The 21,468-nt window shown below is 38.8% G+C and overlaps 1 protein-coding gene and 1 long non-coding RNA gene across 3 annotated transcripts in view; both read right to left on the reverse strand.

Annotated features, from left to right (window-relative positions):
* Nucleotides 1-21,468, reverse strand: part of SMYD3 (SET and MYND domain containing 3) — a 752,343-nt gene that overhangs the window by 475,622 nt on the left and 255,253 nt on the right. Inside the window, exon 1 of one of the 2 annotated variants that reach the window (XM_084978701.1) lies at nt 12,097-12,168. The gene's annotated coding sequence lies outside the window, so the exon portion shown is untranslated. 2 annotated transcript variants of the gene reach the window in all.
* LOC146398856 (uncharacterized) lies at nt 16,699-19,760 on the reverse strand. The gene is made up of 2 exons (XR_014817531.1): nt 18,641-19,760; nt 16,699-18,415 (listed from the first exon to the last, which is right to left on the reverse strand). It is a non-coding gene; the product is annotated as an uncharacterized LOC146398856 (long non-coding RNA).

The following is a 21,468-nucleotide window of genomic DNA, read 5'->3' on the forward strand; positions in this document are numbered from 1 at the left end:
GGTATAAAATAACAGTTAATTAAATAATAGAGCCTGGAATTTTTGTTGGTACTGTATTCATACTCATCTGGCTCTCATGGTTTTCCAAAAATAGATATGGAGATATTATTATCTTACTTTATACAGACAAGGAGTAAAGCACAGGGAGACACCCATGTTATCCCAGAAAATGGGCTGATTTCAGACATCAGAATTGGGATTTGAGCTCATGTGAGCCTCATTAGGTGCATATTTTTTCAGCAAGAAATTAATTTCTCTGAGCCTCCATTGCCTCATTTGTAAATAGTTACCGTAATACTAAAATCACAAGGTTCCTATGAGAATAACATAAAAAAACCCAGTGTGAGTGAGGTCAGTGATTGGGGGGAGGGAGTGTAAGATACCAAAGAAGTTAGGCTGAGGTTAGATCTGTTAGAACTAACATGGCAGGTACTTAATAAAGAATTCAAATCGTATTCTAAGTGTAATGAGAATCAATGAAGTGGAGGAGAGGGGGTGGCATATTATAAAAAAAATCATTCTGGTTGCTGTGTGGAAAGATTATGGAGGGGCAATAAAGGAAGAAGACCAGTGAAATCTGGAGAAAAAAAAAAACCAACAAAGTTTAGATGGAATTCTGAAGGAAGTGCTAACAGGACTCAGTGAGGGACTGGATAGGGGAGGGGGAGCACAGCGATAGAAAGAATTAATGAAAAGTGACAACTACATTTTTGTCCTGAGCAACTGAATGGAGGGTAATGTAAATTACGAGGTAAGAAACAGGGAGAGGAGTGAAAGGTAAGCAGGAAAGGAGGCTGGGGTACCAAGATTTCTGTTCTGGCTATGCTGAGTTTGCAATGCTTTTCAGACATCAGAGCGGATGCCCAACAGGAAACTAGATAGACAAATGTGAAGTTCAGGGTAGAGGTCAGGGCTGGAGATACAAATGCTGGAGTATCTTGGCATAAAAGAGGGCATTCAAAGCCATCAACTAAATGAGAATGCTCTAAGGAGAGAGTTAAGTTAAAAAGAAAGGAGAAGAATACCCAGGACTGAGCCTTTGGGAATCCCAATATTTAAAGGCTCATAACAGAAGCAAAACCCATCAAAGGTTGTTGGGGAAAAAAATGGCCATCCAGTGACAGCAAAATGAAGGTGTGAGATACAGGGAGCTAAGACATGAGAAGCTATTAAAGAAAAAAACGAGTGGTCAATGATGTGAAAGACCCCCGAACAGTCAAGGAGACAGAGATAAGGCACTGGATTTGGCGAGATTAAAGATCTTTGGTAAGCTTCTGTTAGTGCAGTTTCAATGAGGTATGGGAATGAAAGTCCCATCGGAGTGAACCGATGAGAGAATGGAAGGCGAGGAAGATGGGGAAAAGGAAGAGACGGTACACAAGTCTTTAAAAAGACTATACACACACACATCTTTCATTATATTGGCCCCAAGCATTCAGACTCTCTGAGTAAGCTGTTATCTGAATGTATCCACCCAAAGTTTATCCAAAAGACTTATCTAAAAACAAAAGGCTCTAGGGCTCCATGGATCTGCACTTCATGCTTTTGACAAAGAAAGGCAGAGAGAAAGAAGAGAGGCAGATGCGTTAAAAGCCAGGAAAGAATCAAAAATGATAAAATAAAATATGATAAATGATCAAAAAAATGGTAAATGATGAAAATGCATCTCTGTTCAAAAGCAAGATCTGTTGCAGTAAAGCATACTTTCTTTGGGATGGGAGGGCTGCTCTCATCTTTATGCACACAGTTCTTTGTCGCCTTATTAAGAGCAATAAGGGGAGTTCCCACTGTGTGCAGAGGTTAACGAACCCGACTAGGAACCATGAGGTTGCGGGTTTGATCTCTGGCCTTGCTCAGTGGGTTAAGGATCCGGCGTTGCCATGAGCTATGGTGTAGGTTGCAGACGCAGCTTGGATCCCGAGTTGCTGTGGCTCTGGCGTAGGCCAGTGGCTGCAGCTCTGATTGGACCCCTAGCCTGAGAACCTCCATACGCCGCAGGAGCAGCCCTAGAAAAGGCAAAAAGACAAAAAATAAAAATAAAATTAAGAGCAATAAGAGATTAATGTGATATTGAAGAACTGGGGCATTCTCCACTGAAAAGAGTGGCCAAAATCGGGTCAAAGCAGAGAATTCCAATGAGGCACAATAAAACATTTAGTTCCTTTTAAAAAATTAAATATTGTCTGAATTATTTATTTTTGCTTAAAACATATTTCCTCGCTGCATCTAATGGCATCCGGGCCTAAAGACATGCCTGGAAAACCAAAAGAACCCGGGGCAGATGCTAGGAAACAGGAGCCAATGCAGACAACCTGTAAATCGTAACCATATCAGGTGGAAAAAAAAGTTTCACTGTCCTTAGAAACACAGCAATACCTGCAAAGAACGTAAGTCAAAAGAACTGTGTAAGTGTGGGTACACATGCACTCAACATAGGTCATGCCAGAGTGACTGTCGGTGTTGGAACACCCTGAAAATCCCCTCCCTTTGTTCCCCATTCAAATCCACCTGCTGAAGCCTAATTCTAAAAATCATCTTACTGAATAATCAATATGGACCCATGACATATGTACCTCTCGGGCACAATATCTCTTTTGTTCAACTTCTCTCTCCATATTTTTCTTCCAAATCTAATCAAGAGTTTTGAGGATGGATAGGATCAACTATAATCTTGACATACCAATTCTATACCTCAGCAATAATTCATAAAGACTATTAAGCAAGTCTAATTTCCCATAGATCTCATGGTAAAATGAGACCCTAAGGAGAAAAGAGGTAATACTTTCATTGAAACACATCACGATCCACAGTAGATGCACTTCTTCACTCTTTCCACTCCTGGACAGCAGTGTTTCTCTTCTAGGAAATATTGATGATATATTCTACTCCTGTATGCTTCTTTTCCATCTCCTGTACTCAAGAGGCCCAGGAAGGACTAAATAAAGCAACTGAGGTGGGGGAATATACTCCATGCTATGATGCCAGGCTGGAGACCTGGGTTCCTTTGGCACTGAATTTACTCGTTAAACTTGAGCAGACGACCTATCTGGCCCCTGGAATTTTACGTACAAGACAAAACCAATACTACTTTACATGTAATCATTCAAAGACTTTTCTAAAGTCCCACCTATCTCGAAAAATCTATGACAATATAAGCAACATGCGTTTTCACATGCTGTTATTTACACTTAGATAAAATATTTCCCTTACTTCAAAGTTTACTTCAGAAGACCCTAAAGCAGGGCAATTCAACTGGCTTCCATGTTTAACTAGAACTAAATAGTTTCTTATAGAACTCTTTAGTTTATAGCATTTTTTTTTTCTTTTTAGGGCTGCGCCCATATCATGTGGAAGTTTCCAGGCTAGGGGTCAAATCGGAGCTGTAGCTGCCGGCCTACACCACAGCCACAGCGATGCGGGATCCAAGCTGCGTCTGCAAACTACACCACAGCTCACAGCAATGCCGGATCCTTAACCCAATGAGCAAGGCCAGGGATCGAACCTGCATCTCATGGATACTAGTCGGGTACTTTACCACTGAGCCATGAATAGGAACTCACAGTTTACAGCATATTTGAAGGAAGGACAAGCTTATAGAATATTGAACTGTGTGGTACTGTTTCTATCCTAACTTTTGACATTTTGAGGCATAAGAAAATCAAACATTGGGTACTAATTTTCACACATCCTTGCCTACACTTTCAGTGCTAGTCAGTGATTCAGCCATAACTTGGGCCTTCCCTGTATTTCCTGCTGAAGGGCAACATAAAATCCCTAATGGTTAGAAGTCTAGATCACAGTTTTTACAGTAGCTGAGGTGGCAATTTAGGCCCCAATGGTTAAAAAGTTCAAAAACCTCTATTCTACTAAATTCCTTCATGAACTAGTTTCTCAGAGAGAGGAAAAACAAGATGTGTGTTGCCTGACAGCATAGTTACTTCTCTGATTTTATGAAAACAATTAAAATTCTATCATGAAGATTAAGTGCTTCTTCTAAAAGAAGCAAGGCCTCTTTTTAATTACGTATATTATTCCAGATTCCCCTATTGCTGTTAGAAGTTCCCATTATCTTTGGGAATACCCATAATAAAACCAAAAATGAAAAAATTCCTGAAGCAGGATTTTTGAGCCAGATTTAAAAAATTTTTTAACTACTTTAACATCAGATAAATTTAAAAACTACATCGGCATCATTTACACGAAGAAGAATAATTTAGTGGCCTAAAATAATTTCCACAAATAGAGCTCCGATATTCTTTTTTACATTTATTAATAATGACTATTATTCTAAATCTTCAATGATTAGTTCATTAATTTAAAACTAAAATTCATTACAGGAATAAGGTTAGAACATCTCCTAATAGTTATCTTTGCTTATATGCAAAAATTCAATACAATCTTTTGCCTGAGAAACTCTACATTTGGTTTTTGTTCATCTTATCTTCATGCTAAAATTCTCTTAAAATCAATTTGTCTTACCAATCAAAAATAAAAGGGATTAGTGTCAATGTATATGAAATAACTAATAATAACCTATTGAACATTTAGTTTAGGTTCATAAGTGTTATACTGCCACAGTACAATATACCAAGAATGTATTTAATCCTAAAATTTTGAAAAATACTAAATCTATACAAAAATAATTTAAATTGCCCCTTATCCATCTCATAGAGATTTTGCAAAGTTAAACAACACAGCTTTCAAGTATTTTGAGCTTTCCAGAAATTGACATAATTTTGAAACTTAGCTCAGTGTCTATATATACCTACACAGAATATACATATTTTCAGTCATAAAAATCTAGGTCTGGGTTTTTCCAGGTGTTCAAACAAATGAATCCTCAAAATGAGGTATTGACTTCAGTCACTGTCAGACATAAAAGAATTTCAATATCATAGTATTTAAACAATAATTTGAGAAATCCCTTAGGACTTTTTAATTGAAATTGCACCAACCCTTTAAGAACCATTGCTTTTCCTATATATGGAAAACACATGGTGTTTTCTAGATATCTATGCCACTCTATATATAATGTTTCACACTTTTCCAACTGTTCCCAATTGATCGGTTCATTAATTCTTATGCTACTATAGTTTGTAGATTAGCAATACCAAGTCTTTTTTAACAAGGAGGAAAACCAAGTGAAAGAGAAAGAAAGGGTCATTTATCTCTAACCCTCATCCCCCCAGAAGGAATAAAGTGGGATGCATAAACACAATTAATACAACAAGCTAACAAAAAAAAAATTTTTTTTTGGTCTTTTTGTATTTTCTAGGGCTGCACCCACAGCATATGGAAGTTCCCAGGCTGGGGGTCTAATCGGAGCTGTAGCCACCAGCCTACGCCACAGCCACAGCAACTCGGGATCCAAGCTGCATCTGCAACCTACACTACAGCTCACGGCAACGCCGGATCCTTAACCCACTGAGCGAGGCCAGGGATCGAACCTGCAACCTCATGGTTCCTAGTCGGATTCGTTAACCACTGAGCCATGATGGGAACTCCAAAATTGTAAAGCTACATAAAGAAATCATAATCTGGAGAGGGGTCCAGATCAAGATAGTGAAATAAGAAGATCCTGAGCTCACTTCCTCCCACAGACACACCACAACTACAACTACATACAGCACAAGCATCCCTGAGAAGGTCAGGACAAGTAGAACAGATTTTCTACAGCTAAAGTCACAAAGAAAAGGCTGCATTGAGATAGGTGGAAAGGGTCTCCCTCCTAAAATATGAAGCAGTCTAGTCAGAACCCACATCTAATGTGGAGACCCAAGGGGTTGGAATATCACAGCCAGAGGTCCCCCCTTAGAAATGAGGGGTCTAAGCCCCAGACTAGCCTCTTTGATATCAGTCATGCCTGTATTTTTTTATATCTGTCTCCTCAGGAAAGGGCAACAAAAGCAAAAGTAAACAAATGGAACTACATCCAACTGAAAAGGTTTTGCACAGCAAAAGATATCATCAAGAAGAAAGGGCAACTTACTGTATTAGAAAAGATTTTTTAAAGAATAAATATAATAAGGGGTTAATATCAAGACTATATAAAGAACTCACATAGCTCATGTAAAAAAAAAAAAATCTAATTTAAAAATGGGATAATTGGAGTTCCCGCTGTGGTGCAGCAGAAATGAATCTGACTAGGAACCATGAGGTTGTGGGTTCAATCCCTAGCCTCACTCAGTGGGTTAAGGATCTGGTGTCGCTGTGAGCTGTGGTGTAGGTCGCAGATGCGGCTCGGATCTAGCATTGCTGTGGCTGTGATGTAGGCCAGCAGCTACAGCTCTGATCAGAACCCTAGCCTGAGAACCTCCATATGCCACGGGCATGGCCCTAAAATGACAAAAGACAAAAATTAAATTAAAAAAATAAAAATGGGTAGACACTTTCACATCCTCTATTCAACACAGTATTGGAAGTCCTAGCCACAGCAATCAGATAAAAAACAGAAATGAAAAGTATACAACTTGGAAAGGAAGAGGTAAAACTGTCACTATATGCTGACAACATGATACTACATATAGAAAACCCTAAAGACTCCACACAAAAACTACTAGAACTGATTCAGCAAGGAAGCAGGATACAGGATTAACATATAGAAATCAGTAGCATTTCTTTAAATAAACAAAGAAATATAAGAAAGGGAATGTGAAAAAAAAGAATAACTTTTAAAAACACACCAGAAAAAATAAAATACTTAATGTATAAACATGACCAAGGAAGTGAAAGACCTATACCATGAGAACTATAAAATATTAATAAAGGGAATTAATATGATTTAAATAAATGGAAGTATATCCTATGCTCTTAGATTGTAAGAATTAATATTGCTAAAATGACCATACTACCCAAAGCAACCTAGAGATTTAATATGATCCTTATCAAATTACCCATGATATTTTTCACAGAACTAGATCAAATAATCCTAAAATATATATAGAACAATAGAAGACACAGAATTGTCAAAGCAATCCTGAGGAAAAAAGAAAAAAAGTAGGAGGCATAACCCTTCTAGACTTTAGACAGTGCTACAAAGCTACAGTAATCTGTATGGTATGGTATTGGTACAAGAACAGCTATATGGATCAATGGAACAGAACAGAGAGCTCATAAATAAACCCACACATGTACAGTCAACTAATCTCTGACAAAGGAGGGAAGAATATACATGAGTCAGGGGAAACCAGTCTCTTCAGCAAGCGGTATTGGGAAAGTTGGACAGACACATATAAGCCAATGAAGTTAGATCACACCCTCTCACCATACACAAAAATGAACTCCAAAGAGTTTAAAGATTTACGCATAAGAAAGACACCATAAAACTCTTAGAAGAGATCATAGGTAAAACATTCTCTGACATAATCATAATATTTTCTTAGGTCACTCTCCCAAGGCAATAGAAATAAAAAGAAAAAGAAACAAATGAGATCTAATTAAACTTACAAACTTTTGTACAGCAAAGGCAACCATAAAGAGAATGAAAAGACAACCTATAGAGTGGGAGAAAATAGTTGCAAATAATGCAACAGAAAAGGGCCTAATCTCCACAATATACAAATAGCTCATACAGCTCAACAACAACAACAAAAACAAAAACCCAACTGAAAAAATGAGCAGAAGACCTAAACAGATATTTATCCAAAGAATAAATACAAATGGTCAATAGACATATGAAAAAATGCTGAACGTAATTAACTATTGGAGAAATGCAAATCAAAACTACAATGAGGTCCCACCTCACACAGGTCAGAATGGCCATCATTAAAAGTCTACAAAAAACAAATGGTCAAGAGGATGCAGAGAAAAGGGAACCCTCCTACACTGTTGGTGGGAATGTAAGTTGGAAAACAGTATGGAGGTTCCTCAGAAAACTAAGGAGAGAGTTACTATATGATCTAGCAATCCCACTACTGAGCATATATCCAGACAAAATTATAATTCAAAAAGATACATGCACCCCTATGTTCACTGCAACACTATTCACAATAGGAAAGACAAGGAAACAATCTAAACGTCCATGGATAGATGAATGGTTAAAGAAGATGTGGCACATATCTATAATGGAATACTACTCAGCCATAATAAAGAACAAAATACTGCCATTTCAGCAACATAGATGCAACTAAAGACTCTCACACTAAGTGAAGTAACTCAGAAAGAGAAAGACAAATACCATATAATATTACTTTTATGTGGAATCTAAAATATGACATAAGTGAACCTATCTACGAAACAGAAATAGACTCATGGACAAGGCTGCCAAGGGGAAGGGGGTTGGGGCAGGGATAGAGTAGGAGTTGGGGTTAGCAGATATAAGCTATTATACACAGAGAAGATAACAAGATCCTACTTTATAGCACAGAGAAGTAAATTCAATGTGTTATGATAAACCATAATGGAAAAGAATATAAAAAGAGTGTGCATATATATGTATAATTGAATCATTTTCCTGTACAGCAGAAACTAAGACAACACTGTAAATCAACTAACTATACTTCAGTAAAATTATTAGAAAATGGGCAAAGAACTTGAATAGACATTTTCCCAAAGAAGATATACTGATGGCAAACATAAACATGAAAAGATGTTTGACATCACAAATCATGAAGGAAATGCAAATAAAAACCACAATGAGATATCACCTCACACCTGCTAGGATGACTATTACCAAAAAGACAAGAAATAACAAGTGTTGGCAAGAATGTGGAGAAAAGGAACCCTTATACCTTGTTAGTGGAAGTATAATTTGGTGCAGGCACCACGAAAAACAACATGGATGCTTAAAAATTTTTAAATAGAACTACCATATGATCCAGTAATTCTACTTCGAGGTATTTATCCAAAGAAAACAAAACACTCACTCGAAAAGATATGTGTACCCTTATGTTCACTGGAGCATCGTTCACATTAGCAAAGATGTAAAAGAAACTTTAGTGTCCATCCAGAGATGAATGGGTGAATATCATGTGAGACATACATGATATTCTGAGTATTACTCAGCTATAAAAATGACATCATGCTATTTGAGCTAACATGGATGCACCTAGAGGAGGTTATGCTAAAGGAATTTAGACATTAAAAGACAAATACTGCATGAAATCACTTATATGTGGAATCCAAAAAACAAAACAGAAACACAGACTCATAGAATGAACAAATTGGTGGTCTCCAGAAGGAATGTGACCAAGGGGTTGGTTGAAATAGCGAAAGGAGATTATGAGGTACAGCTTCCAGTTATAAAATAAGTAAGTTATGGGGATATAACTCCCAGCACAGGGAATACAGTCCATAACTTTGCATGGTCACAGATGGGTACTAGACTCAGCACTAGTGATTAATGTGTAATGTATATAAACGTAGAGTCACTATGTAGTACATCTGAAACTTACACAATATTGTACGTCAACTATACTTCAATTTAAAAAAGAAAAAGAAGAAAAAAGAAACTTATAACCTAAAGAAAATGAGAGAGGAAACAGCAAACCAGGAGTTATGCTGGTATGGAACACGCGTGCAACACAGGTTACAAGTTTGGAGAGATATGATAATAGGTCCAAAATAGCACAGAGAAATTTTCAAGCAGAGCTGGGGATTGCTTCCTCGTTCATAATTCTCAGGTTACCATTACGCCCCCAAGCTAAGATAGCTGCAAAATATATTCTCACTATTATACTGTTTGGCTCATTTTTATCATTAAAATAGTATCATGATCTTTGTGCCTTTCTTTCTTTCTTTTTAGGGCCACACCCACGGCACATGGAGGTTCCCAGGCTAGGGGTCGAACTGGAGCTGCAGCTGCCGGCCTACGCCACAGCCACAGCAACACGGGATCCGAGCTGCATCTGCAACCTACACCACAGCTCAAGGCAACACCAGATCCTTAACCCACTGAGCGAGGCCAGGGATGGAACCCCCATCCTCATGGATACTAGTTGGATTCGTTTCCGCTGCGTCACGACGGGAACTCTGTGCCTTTCTTGATTAAGAAAAAAATTCTTCGAGAGCAGCCTTATCTTATACAACTTTCTGCAATAATAAAAATGTTCTATGCGGCTTTAGCCACATGCGGCTGTCTAACAGTTGAAATAGGATGAATGAAGCTGAAAAACTTAATTTTGAACTTTATTTTAATTAATTTAAATTTAAGTAGGCAAATGTACTCAGCGGCTGCTGTATTTGACAGTTTAGCTCTAAGGTATATGTGTGTGTATAAATTTCTCTGTCACAGAAGTATCTTCTTCAAGTTACTTAGCTTCCTAACTCAGAACTGTTTTTCATATAAGGTATATTTTCACCTAAATACTTTAATTTAGTTACTTTTTCTCTATCTAATGCATTTTATTCAAGATAATTTTTCAAATCATGGACTCGGTATTCTTTTGCCCAGGGGTTCCCCTGGATTATTTGCCAAACACGATATGTGATGCACTCAGATTCATGTCCTCATTCATTCCCAAATGCAGTCTTGCAGGCTCTTCAACTATCAATCGTTCTTACCCTTCTCTCACTCCAGCTGACATTCTGCTTTCAAAGAGGTATGTTTTCTCTCCGGTCTCCTGCATTTTGATATGGCTCATGAACACTTGCCATAAAGAAGATATCCAGAAAGCAACTTCTGGAGTCACTGGGCAGTTGACATCAGCAACAGCAGGACATGGATTTTTTTTTTTTTTTTTTTTTTTTTAAAGTAAGGACATATCCCTACTATAGGGAACACTGTAGCATACAAAATGCAGCTATAGAATTTTTACGGTACTCCGACACACATCAACATAACAATGCTACACTCCACATTAAAAACTGATTTTTGGTATTTACTAAAATGCACATATGCACACTCACATTAACGTACAGAAAAAAAGAAAGAAAGAAAGTACTGTCTTACATGGCAAGGGAAAAATCAAAATAAGATCCTAAGACGTTTCATAATATCCTGGCGACCATATCCCGTACATTTCAAAACCGCCTTAGTCATCTGGGGCGCCAGTTGTTCATCAGATACAGCACTTGACACACTGAGGCATGGCATGAATGACAATTACTGTTTTGGACACAAATCTGGACACATTACACACAGGATCCAATACCAGTCAACCTCCCATAACAAATCAATTTTTCAAAATAAAGGTTACACTCAATGTTTATTCTGTGTTAAGGATGGGAAGTCAAAGGAAACGGGAACGAGTAACGTTAAAATCCTTATGCCTTAGTTTAGTGCTTCCACAGGAGCAATGAGCAGATTTTATTAAATTTAACCTAATTTTGCTATGGCAACAGTTGTATCACTTGAGATCATACTCCAGGAGGAACACAGTATTTACTGTCTCATTCCAGCACTTTGACCTTTTCATGGTTTGACTTAAAAGCCATGGTTTTTAATGCCCGTGAGACATATATGTGTGTGTATATACATACATATGTACAAAGAGAGAAATTTAGTAATGATTAAAACATCTATAATAAATCCAGTGCATGACCCTTCTTTGGAAGCTCTTTTGTGACATGAAGCTTAGTCAGTGGTTAGAGGGTTAATGAAGAAAATGGATCACTGGACTGAAAATAAAAATCACTATCAAAAAAAATGCAATGCCAAGAGAATTAGGCACTACATAATATTGTAACCACTGAGAATTCTCAACAGTAAAATAAAGCCTTGTAGTCCCAGCATTTTCATTAGTTTTCCAGTAGCGCTGGATGCAGTGTGAATTACAATGAGGCAGAAAAGCAATGGCTGCTGCCTTTCAAGAAGGTACACTACGGAGAAGGAAAGCCCCCCTTGCCCAGGGATGGTTACTGGCCTAGCACACCACTATGTGTTCTAAATTTTGGTACCTTAAAACATCTCCTGTAACAAAATACTACCTTTATTCTGCAAGAGGATAAATACTAAATAGCCTCCACAGTGAAACATGCTGCACTGTACATTTTCACTTAAATATACAGAATTCTATGTATCAGTTAAAACGTGCAACAAACCTTGAATTACACAATTTGGAATTAGAAGTGTGTTTAAATTGTGTCTAAGCAGATGTAAAAGTAACATAAAGGGTGACCGAAACCCATACAAAGAAAAACAAATTCAGGTTCTATTACCTGCAAGACTGTTTCAGTTCAAAAGGAGAAAGGTGGGGGGGCAGAGATGCACAGAGCACTGAGAAGTGAAACGCGACACTAAATCAGATTTTACAACACGGATTTGTGTTTTACTCTTGCGTCAGTGCCTATTCTCCCAATCCTAAAAATAGCACTACTTTTTTTGAATGACTGACTTGGAAAAAAATTTAAAGGTCAAATATTGCATTAACAGACCTGTGCTTAAGTGTAAGGCTGAGAGAGAACGTGCCAGATCATAGAAGAAAAAACAAGAGTTAACAGTTTTACCCACTGCAATGAGAAAGTGTCAGAACCTTATACTAGCTTCTGTCCTCATCATCCTACGTGTGTAACCCTTTCCAGTTCACTTAAACTGAAGAATTATTCTCAATTTCTGCTGAAATATGAATAACACTGTCTGTAAGCCAAATTATGATGCTTTTCCTATACATATGTTACTAAAGCGTTAGTCACGAAGGAAGATGCAGAATTATAAAACACAATCCCTGCTCTCAGGTCAGTGTGGTTAGGGTTATATAATGAAATATAACCATAGAGGCAAATTCAATACAGTTGTGGTCCTCAGCTGGGCAACGGCAAGGCTCTGGGGAATTATTTACCTAGAGAGCCATCTCCACCTACCAGGCTCACGGCACTGCTATGTCCTCTTAGAGGTTGGCCCTAGTGTTCCATATTCCTCACACTCCTAGAACCTCTACTTGAACTTCCTTTGCAGAGCAAATTCCTAACCTCGAGGCAGGAAAGTGCTGAGAACAGGATGCTTGGAATCAATACAAGGGGTTCACATATCCTTACGTGCGCCAGCCTCTCTCTACAGCTGTGCGGTCCGGCATGGGAGCCATGAGCCACGAGAGGTTTCTGAGCACTTGCACTATGGCTAGTGCAACCGAGAAAGTGAATCTGTTTTTTTTTTTTTTTTTTTTTTTTTTTTTTTTGTCTTTTGTCTTTTGTCTTGTTGTTGTTGTTGTTGCTATTTCTTGGGCCGCTCCCGCGGCATATGGAGGTTCCCAGGCTAGGGGTTGAATCAGAGCTGTAGCCACCAGCCTACGCCAGAGCCACAGCAACGCGGGATCCGAGCCATGTCTGCAACCTACACCACAGCTCACGGCAACGCCGGATTGTTAACCCACTGAGCAAGGGCAGGGACCGAACCCGCAACCTCATGGTTCCTAGTCGGATTCGTTAACCACTGCGCCACGATGGGGAACTCCTGAATCTGGTATTTTTTATTTACTTTTTTATTTTTGCTTTTTAGGGCCACACCCAAGGTATATGGAAGTTCCCAGGCTAGGGGTTGAATGGGAACTACAGCTGCCAGCCTACATGACAGCCACAGCAACGCCAGATCCGAGCCACGTCTGCAATCAACACCCCGGCTCACGGCAATGCCGGATCCTTAACCCACTGAGCGAGGCCAGGGATCAAACTTGAAACCTCACGGTTACTAGTCTGCTGCGCCACAACGGGAACTCCTGAATTTGGTATTTAATCCAATAAACTTAAAATGAAATAGCTATGTGTGGCTAATGGCTACTGTATTAGATGCCAGACATAAAACATTTTCACCATCATAGAGAGTTCTATTGGACAGTCCTACTCTATAAGCTAGAGGTTATGACAACTGGACATAAGTATTCCTGAAAAACTCATGGTCTGGAAACATCTTGCACAATGAGAGATGATAAGGCAGAACACTCAAAACCTACACAATATTTACCCGAACCCTAAAAGAATCCTAATTTTAATATACTAATACCATCGAAAAAAACATATTAAATTCTTAGGAAAGAAACACTACAGTAGGAGTTCCTGTCATGGCGCAGTGGTTAACGAATCCGACTAGGAACCATGAGGTTGCAGGTTCCATCCCTGGCCTTGCTCAGTGGGTTAAGGATCCGGCGTTGCCGTGAGCTGTGGTGTAGGTTACAGGTGTGGCTCGGATCCCGCGTTGCTGTGGTTCTGGTGTAGGCTGGCAGCTACAGCTCCAATTAGACCCCTAGCCTGGGAACCTCCATGTGCCATGGGAGCAGACCAAGAAACGGCAAAAAGACAAAAAAAAAAAAAAAAAAACAGAAACACTACAGTAAATATACAGCACATCTTTGAAAGTAAAGGTGTAGCATGAAGAAGGCTGGAAGAAGGGTGTCTAAGTTACAGAAATGCACAGAGGATCGACAGAATTGGGACCACACCAAGGGAAGGAGGACAGCATGGGAAAGGGCCTCAGGCTCCCACTGAGCTCTTTCCATGCTGCCTGGGGCTGTGTATTTAGGTTACTGTGCTTTGGGTTCAGTTGCTACTACTTGGTGACAAAACCCACTAACATGTCAAGAAAAATAAGCCAAAGAGACTGCCACATTCATTCAATATCATTCCCTACCTATCAAGTGTCTATGAATTCATTCTTATGATAGAAACCTGAAGAGTAACAAAAAAAGACTGCATTTGTCACCCCAAGCTCTTTTTTGGTGACCTTGAACCACCTGGAATAACTCTGGCCACAGCTCTGCTCCCACCCTGGTTTGTCAAAACGATGCCCATTGTCCAAGGCTTTTCCCAACTGTCATCTCCTTTTCTTAAGCCTTTCCTTATCATCCTCACCTCACACCAACATGTCAGAGATACTGGCTTTTTCTTTCTTCTGGAGATATTTTTATTCACACGTTGCATAAAATTTAAAACATGTACTCGTTAATATTTTTGTTGATGTCGTCGTTACCATTTTCAGTAGGGTGGCTCAGAGGGCTGATGGGAATTTGCAGAGGAGGGCTAAAATTTCCCAAGACTTGGCAACCTCACTACGAACTGGATTTTAGTCTCGATTCTGCCACTGGCCTCCTGGCCGATCTGGGGCACGTCGTTCGCCTTCTCTGGGCTTCACAAACAATCTCATTTTTCCAAATGTCTTTACTGAGTGTTGTACCCACCAAAGTGATTGAAAGCCCCTGTAAACTTTTAAATATCTAAACAACTCTAAAAAGAAGTGAGAGCAGCTACACAGCCTCCTAGACTTTTTTCACATGAACATATGTAAACATCAAAGCAATTTAATCTAGATTATGCATACCATATGGCGACTTAGTTTATTCCCTAAAATTTTGATTTCGGTACATATATTAATCTCCATTTGTTTTATCTACCACATTGTAAGGAAGAATTATAATTTAACAACCTCCTATTGATGAAAACATCCTTTAAGGTTTAAGCTTTTCTTAAAACTAGGAGAGTAATGCAAGCACATAGTTTTTTTAAGTATAAAATGAAAATCTTCTTTCCTCCAATACTACTCTCTCTGGGGAAAAAAAAAAACTAAAATTTTTTTGTTGCAATTGTTCTTCAGATGGCTACCATCAGAGTTTTAAATAATGCATTTCTGTATTTCTTGATTTTTCTTATTATTTTACACTGCCATAAATTATTAAATTTTTTTCCATTAATAGAACTGGTCCTCTGTACTTTCTCAGTAGTGATTTTAGGGGACTAACAACCAACAGACGGCATTTACAATATTCTAATCATATAAATATTATTGACCACAGAACTAAGTATTGTGGCTAGGTGAATAGACCAACAGAGGAAGAAACGCCAGGAAGCCCCTCTTCTTTAAAGGAAAATGTTCCAAGAATCAAGATCAAGTGGATTCAACCTCCTGCTGTTGTTTGTGATATCTCAAGTTACCTTTTTATTTAGATTTTTTTTTTTTTTTTGTCATTTCACTGAAGTAACCCTCCAAGTTTTTTTTTTTTTTTTCATATAGGAATCATGGATAATACTAAATGGCTTATGGCTTATATCCATGCATATTTGAATATTTCTTATTGTTGTCTTAATTATTAAATTGTTTTGACTTCATAAGATTTTTGGCTCAAAATTATTTTCCCTGAGAACTTTGAAAATATTTCTCTATTATCTTCCAGAATACAATGCAGCTCATGAGAAATATAATTTATAGTATAGAAATACAATTCTTACAGCTTTTGCAACATATTTTTTTCCTCTCTAGAAGTATGTAGGGATATACACACAATGTTTTTTAAATCTATAGAGTTATAACTGAGAACAGTAATATCTGACTATTTGATTCTTTTTTTCATCTGACTCAACGCATAGTAAGTTCTTTTAATCTGAAGACTGGTATAGCTTTTTTCAGCTTTGTGAAAAATTCTTCTATAATATCATTTATTATTTCATCTCCCTGTTTTGACTATTACCTGCTTATAAAAATCTTAATAAAAATATCTTGATTTTCCCTAGATATTAACCCCTAAATCTTTTATTTCCCAAATTATCCATTACTTAATCTTTTTTTCCTACATATTCTGGTAATTTTCCTGAACTTCACTTTCAAAATCAGTCTTGGCTATGTTTATTCCATTAGTTTGTCCATACACTGAATTTTTATTTTTGAAATCATGCTGCAAGTCTCAGGAAAAACTTTAACTATTTCAATACTGTTTTGATTCCTACCTTGAAAAGCTGGTGTGGAAAGAATTCTTGGTTCATGGATAAAGAACACCACAGGTGAGGGTTGAATCAGAAAGAAATGTTTTCAAGGTTTTCTAAATCTTTCTTTCTCTATAATTTGGAGGTAAAAGATGATTATCTTTAAGCATAAAAGCCAACGAATCTCTCAATCTAATGTGACATACAACCTGAAACACAGCCTACCATCAATAAGAACTTTATACTCTGCCCATGCAAACTTCCATGTCATCAAATTTAAAACGTGTGTCCAGGCAACCATGGATTCAATCGACCACTGTGACAGATTTTGCCTAGCCCTGCGGTCTAGGAGAAGGATAATTACAGATAAAAAGAAAAATATATATGAAGAGAATTCCTGCTAAACTAGTTTCCATGTGAAAAAAAAATACTTTATTATCATACACATAGGAAACATTAACACAGAACACTTTCCTACGTTTTTATTGGGCTCTAAAATACTCCGTGAAAGGGGTTAGCTACAGTTCACGAATCAGCTGCCATCACTCAGCGCCCACACCTGAAAGAGTCTAAGGACACTTAAATGCAAATGCACGGCACAATTCACCTCCTTGAGTGACCCCATTTCAAATGCAGCGTGAGACTATCTGCACAGTAGAATTTTTAATTCTGAAATGCTGACTCACTTCATTGGAGAGAATGAGGCTTCCAATTGCGAAGGTGAAAGAAGTCCTGATTTTCTGGATCATTTTCCTCTGTTCACTTTGGAAACCTTATAGATAGGATTTAATTCTCGCCAAAGAGCAAACTGAAAGCACCAGTGGTATACACTATAGGCATGTAGTTTCATATTTATAAACGCCTCATTATTAATGGAAAATAGCTTTAAAGCCACCCGTGATATGTAATACAGCTAACTCAATGTGACAGTGACAGATGCCGTGTTAGTCTGCAATGGAAGATATAAAACACACACCATAAGAGTAGTCCTGCATATATAATCAAATTCTTTGTGCTTCATATTTTTGGGCATTATAAAAAGGGACAGAAAACAGTACTAACGCTGCTTTTATGAGATTTTTCCAGTGTTTTCTGTTGTCTACGATAAACATTTAAACATGTCTTTATTTATTGTCTAGCTACAACAGAAAAAAAATTTCAGTTCTAATATGAATTGGGTTTATGTGAATTCCATCTTAACATTATTTGTGAACTATTCTGAATGCATACAAAAATGGTATCTCAATGATCCTCAAAATGCTGAAGTTTCAAGTTTCTATAATTCTGCTATCTGGCCAAGCAATGGGTTCACCTCTGTGTGCATCCTGCCTTTCAGGCATCATTAATGTTTCAGATTTTCATAAATTCTGCTATGGTCAAACAGACCAAGTACGTGGAATCTATAAACTTCCTGAAGGAAGTAAACGGTTACTAACTTTTTTTTTCTTTTGATCTCATCACAAATAAAGTGAAGCTTAAAAATAAGAACAAAAATTGGGAATAAAAATATTTTGGAACATGCTAAAATATACAGTTTCTGCTCTATTAAGAAACGAGCAGACAATCAATACTCTCTGGATAATCCTCAACCCCAAAGGGGAGAGACAAGTGAAAAAGACATTTTATAAATTAGGTGAAAATATCTCATTGAAATAATAGCAGAGTTCCCGTCATGATGCCCGGGAAATGAATCCGACTAGGAACCATGAGGTTGCAGGTTCGATCCCTGCTCTCACTCTGTGGGTTAAGGATCCAGCATTGCCGTGAGCTGTGGTGTAGGTCGAAGACATGGCTCTCGGATCTGGCGTTGCTGGGGCTCTGGCTGCAGCTCCGGTTGGACCCTTAGCCTGGGAACCTCCATATGCCGTGGGTGCAGCAACTAAAAAGACAAAACACACACACACACACAAAAGCAACAATAGCAACTTATATCTAAGAGATTAAAACTTGAGATTTAAAGTAGAAAATGTTTGAAAAATGTTGTAATTCTGAGTAAGCCTTATAATATTTCTATATCGCTCTTGGCTGCATTAACATTAACTAATTAACGCTCCTTCTACACCAACAAACCACTGAGAACTTAAATGCGTGATAATGAGGAGGGGATTCTTTCATGTTGATACTTTGCTCTGAATACTCCAACTACATGCAAAGTTACAGCTACAGCTTTCTCAGCTCTGTAAGTGCAAGTTCAACCAGGTAACCACAAATAACATAGACGGCCAAGGCATCAGTCCACTACTAATTTAGCCATGTTTTCCTAACCAGAATATGCATTTGTTTTTGGTGACAGTAGTAATAAAATTATTTTTTAATTTATTCATTTGTTTTTCATTTGGTTATTTAATCATATTGGTGCTCTAGTTTGTTCCATAAAGAGACTGAGAAAGCCTAGAGTAAAATTACATGAGGTGCATTAAAATTATCTAGGACAGGAGTTCCCGTCGTGGCGCAGTGGTTAACGAATCCGACTAGGAACCATGAGGTTGCGGGTTCGGTCCCTGCCCATGCTCAGTGGGTTAACGATCTGGCATTGCCATGAGCTGTGGTGTAGATTGCACACGCGGCTCGGATCCCGCGTTGCTGTGGCTCTGGCGTAGGCCGGTGGCTACAGCTCCGATTCGACCCCTAGCCTGGGAACCTCCATATGCCGCGAAAGCGGCCCGAGAAATGGCAAAAAGACCCAAAAAAAAAAAAAAATTATCTAGGACAAGGAAATCAGCATTTAAATAGGAAACCCAGACCAGAAGAAATCCCAAAACGCAAAGACTCAGGATCTTAGGTTCAGCAAATATTTTGTGCTTCTGATAAACTGTGATGTTGACTGCTACCAAACAATGACTTCACTTCCTTCCTAGCTGCTAGGAAAGTCAGGTTTAAGGTTTACATTCAATTACTATGGCTTTCCTTAGTCAAAAATTGTTTATATAAAGTAAAACTGTAGATACAATAAGATCAAGGATCATATCACAATGGCAAAGACTAAAGACAGGGAGCAAAGGGGAAGCAAAGAGAAAAATCATATTTAAAAAAAATTTTTTTTGGAGTTCCCATCATGGTGCAGTGGAAATGAATCCAACTAGTAACGATGAGGTTGTGGGTTCGATCCCTGGCCTCGCTCAGGGGTTAAGGATCTGGCACTGCTGTGGCTCTGGTGCAGGCTGCCAGCTATAGCTCTGATACAACCCCTAGCCTGGGAACCTCCATATGCCTTGGGTACAGCCCTAAAAAACAAAAAACAACAAAAAAAAGTTTTGGTTTTTTTTTTTTTTTTACTAAGGAAAGCCATAATAATTAAATGTAAACCTTAGCCCTGACTTTCCTAGCAGTTAGAAAGGAAGTGAAATCGTTGTCCAGTAGCAGTCAACGTCTCAGTTGATTGGAACAACAAAATAATGCAAGATAGTGTGTGTTAAACGAAAGACAACGGCAATACGCTGTGGGAGAGCAGGAGAAGGCTGGGATTCTGATGAGATGGTCAGGAAAGGCATCATGTTGGAGGGAGACCGTGAGCTGCACTGAGAAGAGGTCGACCGACAGCAGGGTCAAAAGCAGAAGGAACATCAGAAATACAAAGACTGTTCAGCACCTGGACCATGGAGCAGTCGTGTCATGAGATCGGGGCCTTGGGTTAATAATCTCCCTTTTCTAGAGATGTTTACCAAATGCTCATTTCTGAGCCATGTGACCCTCGTGACCGATGCCTAACCCAAACTGGTCCAAATAGGTTCCCATCCTAGGGTAGAGAGATCTGAAACGGAGCCGCTCAGGGACAGGACACTGGTGGAGTGGTGGCATCGAAGAGGACACTCTGGAGGAGAGGCAGGTAGATCCAGAAGGTCAGCCAAGGAATGCTTTTGATCTTACAAAATAATGCAGGGTCCACCCAACTAATACTCCTTTTACTTAATCGAACCAAAGTTGGCTTCTATTGCCTTCCCCACCAGGTCTCTTAATTAACACACTACCTTGGGGAAATGGTTATGGCCAGACTAGAAAGAGAAGGAAGCCAGCTGGTGGAAACTGCTTGAGGCTTGAATGTGGGATCAAGGTGAGCCAGCAGGCCAAAGGGCAGAATTTAGCTCTGGTTTTATGAGCTAAATTTTAAGGTAAGATGCATCCACGAACACGGGGGCTTTTGGTCTCACTAAGCCTAGAGTGCGTATCTTTTTTTTACATTGAACGCTAACATTTCTTTTTTTCTTTTTTTTTTCTTTTTTTTGGTCTTTTTGCCTTTTCTAGGGCCGCTTCCCGCAGCATATGGAGGTTCCCAGGCTATAGGGGTCGAATCGGAGCTGTAGCCACTGGCCTACGCCAGAGCCACAGCAACGTGGGATCCGAGCCGAGTCTGCCACCTACACCACAGCTCACGGCAACGCCAGATCCTTAACCCACTGAGCAAGGCCAGGGATCGAACCTGCAACCTCATTGGTTTCTGGTCGGATTCGTTAACCACTGTGCCACCACGGGAACTCCTGAAGGCTAACATTTCTTGAGCACTTTTTCTATGTTCCTCCCCTGTGATATCTGATTACCCTTACAGCAAACCTGTAAAGAGGATTTGACCATCCCTGTTTCACAGGTTAGAGCTCAGGTGGTTGGTCCGAAGACACAGCTAGTACACAGAACGGGATTATGAACTTGGGGTCTATCTGCTGCCAAAAAAAAAACACCCTCCTGACTTTGCTAGTGGCTTCCTTGGTTGAAAGGAATTCTCCTTGGTATGCACTGAGTCATTCATCCTCTTAAACTGTTTACTGTGACAGAGTGTATATCTTGACTGCAAAGAAAAATACCTTGTATCTCTTTTTAACCAATTCAAGTGTGTCAGACTGGAGCCCTGCAGCTCTAGGATGCTCCCAGTCATACCAAACTATAGGGTCGATACACTCAAACTTCCCTTTCCCT

Source organism: Sus scrofa, chromosome 10 (genome assembly GCF_054392235.1).
Source record: "Sus scrofa isolate SSC_HxYL_T2T_F1_AM1 chromosome 10, Sscrofa_HxYL_maternal_Yorkshire_Landrace_v2.0, whole genome shotgun sequence".
Classification (NCBI taxonomy): Eukaryota; Metazoa; Chordata; class Mammalia; order Artiodactyla; family Suidae; genus Sus; species Sus scrofa.